This window comes from Pundamilia nyererei, unplaced genomic scaffold (genome assembly GCF_000239375.1).
Source record: "Pundamilia nyererei isolate P.nyererei 1_Seehausen unplaced genomic scaffold, PunNye1.0 scaffold00005, whole genome shotgun sequence".
In the NCBI taxonomy this organism is placed as follows: domain Eukaryota; kingdom Metazoa; phylum Chordata; class Actinopteri; order Cichliformes; family Cichlidae; genus Pundamilia; species Pundamilia nyererei.
Window position 1 is genome coordinate 487,821 of NW_005187406.1, and position 2,803 is coordinate 490,623.

General features: G+C 39.7%; 1 protein-coding gene across 1 annotated transcript in view; it reads left to right on the forward strand.

The window, feature by feature from the left end:
- The first annotated feature begins 547 nt into the window (after positions 1-547).
- The window catches only part of kcnj12a (potassium inwardly rectifying channel subfamily J member 12a), a 7,271-nt gene continuing 5,015 nt past the window's right edge, over positions 548-2,803 (forward strand). The window contains exon 1 of the mRNA XM_005721618.1: positions 548-607. The gene's annotated coding sequence lies outside the window, so the exon portion shown is untranslated. The remainder of the gene's footprint in view (positions 608-2,803) is intronic.

Genomic DNA, 2,803 nt, shown 5'->3' on the forward strand with positions numbered 1-2,803 from the left:
GAAGGAGGGAGGGAGAGGGAGAGTGAGAAAGAAACAGTCAGAGGGAGAGAGTGTGTGCGCGAGAGAGGGAACAGCAGTCCAACCAGATCAGATTGCAAAAGATTGATAGAGAGAGCTGTTCTGTTAATAAGTAGTTTTATGGAAAATATGACAGGCAGACTAATTACAAATAAAAATTAGGGATGAACACCAGTTGAAGACAATGCCTCTGAAGATGGAGATACAAAAACCTGAATTTTCACTTGGATAGTTCTCGTTTTGCACCTGTTCTGCAAGTCCAGCGCTGACTAACGGCGGCTTGGGCCAAGGTTTCTGGTGCGATTCAGCCTCGTCAGAGCACCGCTTCACCTGCGCTCGCAAAAGCACCTGAAAACGACAGAGAGAGAAAGAGAGAGAGAAATCAAAGAAGGATGAAGAAATTCAAAAGAAGCCTTATCCTTTTGCTGAAGACGAAGGAGTGGTTTTCTTCAGTATTAGATTAGCAACAAAGAAGGAGGAGTTGTAGTGGCAGATGGAGAGAATGCTTCAGTTTGGTTAACAGGGATACTGGGAGAGAAGATACCATCTTTTAGTTCTGCAACCTGGTGTAGGACAAGTAATCGTAAAGGTAAGATATGGAGAGAAAACTTTAACCTGAACTTGGGGCCTGAATCTATTGTCGTTCTGTGTCAAATATCATTGCTCTGTGGCAGTGGAAACAGCAATTTCTACTTTTAAGAATTCCCAACAGAACCAACCAGTCATTCTGCTGAAATTCAATCAGAATAATCTGAAGTAGCTCTTAAAAATCCTTGAATTAGACTAAACCAAAGTCATGTGCATCTTTTCAAGCAAGGACATGTCCCCACGAACCCAGAACTCTCAATATGAGCAATGCCACGCAATGATACCTGACCTGATAAGTGGAAGCACCACAAATTGAACTAGCAGTTTAATTGTGTCGTGTAAAATCCACAGAGCAGGTACTGTGTTATAGAGTATAGCTTAAATTAAGCACAAATTAACATAAATATAGTATTATAGTTTGTGTGGATTTTTCCACCAGAAACCTTTCATGCATGCAGGGTTAATTAATTTAATTATGGCATCAGATTCTGGCCTTCCCTGCTGATATCACAGCAGGATATCGACAAGCTTCCAATTCGCACAGGGTTAAAACAAAAGTGATAAAAATAAGCTGGCATTTTCTTTGATCCAAATCACCTATTATTATTCAGTACAATAGGAATGCAGAGCGAGAAAGCATTAAAATGAGGAATAAACATGGTTTAATCACGCACAGCAGAAACTCCGATTTACCAGTTTAGTCTACACACCAAACTGGTAAATGTGTTAACTTCTGATCTAGGTTATTATAAATCATGCTTATATGCTATTTATTATAGCTGTGCATATTTATAAAAATGGGACAAATTAAACAGGCAATTTTAGCTTTTCACTTTCATTGGTGGTCATATGGTTTGCATCTAGTAGCATAATTAATGGCATAAATTAAATGAATTAGTTTGTTGTTTCAAAACACAAGAGGTTGTCAATCAACCGAAGCATAAATCCAGTCAACGTAAAAAAATAATATGCCTGCTTTACATTTAAATAACTCAATATTGTGGGAGTTGAGGACAGCAAGTATCAAGGGACCAGTGGGCTGTTTCAGGTGGTGCACTTTTCTGCCTGTGTATAAAGAAATCACTGATGTGCAGGTACAAAGGAGACACAGGATGAAGAGAATGAACATTATGCAATCCTGCCCGAGAGTTCAATGACCTCATCTCACTTTTTATCTCAGCTTAGTTCAGTTTGACATAATGTACGAATAGTTTTGTATTAAAACTAATGTTGTCAGAGTTTTTTTACCGTAGACGTCACTTCATATTTGAAATTGCAGAGTCTGGGTTTAATATGGATGATTCAGCTTGTGAAAGTGGGCACAAACAATTAAAATAAATTGCACAAGTACAGATCAAAAAAGCCCAGAGTGGAGCTCACATGTGGGAACGATCAATCGGTGGGAACCAGGTGTTTGAACAGTGGAATAGCTACAGGTGCAGCTGTAAAAAAACCACTAATGTTGTTCTACTTAATAAAGCAGCTGTTCTAACAATGTGTGAAGGCGACTCAGTAATTTATGTTACATTTATCAGTCTTATAGTACAATTCAATGCATCGAGCACCTAAGATGGTTTTTCAGCACGGAGGATGACTTACATACAGAGTCCAGCCTCCGGTGTTGGTAACTGTTTATAGTTTTACTATTTCTGTCTAGCAGTTAGTCACTGGTGCACCTGAAAACTCCCAAAAAATAAGATGTAAAGTTGTTTGCATAACATATTTCATACAGCATCTCTCCATGTCGAGGTGGTGTCACTTTCTATAGTAAAATACTTGCGGGTCACTTGAGACGAGACGGTTCCACATGGTGAGCTATAGGAAAATACAATGACACCTGAGCCTCGGCTCTTCCTTTACAATGGCCTTGGGAGGTGGGCTGGGATCATAGTTCCTCAGCAGCTCAGTTTTCTGCGAGCTTGTCTTGAGATGAGGTGCCCTCTCCAAGTCCACTTCATTGTTACCGCCCAATCCCTTCTTTTATTTTGCACATCCAATTATTCATTCTATTCATCCTAATCAGCAGGCGAGCTTATTATCTCCCCCAGTCGCTCCTCTCAACTCCCTAAGAACAGACACGATGGGCGAGGTCACAAAAAGGTTACACAAGAATTTTATTGAATTTGGTGCAAATCACTTTCTGTGCCCTGCCTTTTAAAGGAAAGATGTGTGTTCTTTGGTCAAAGATGTTTTTCAG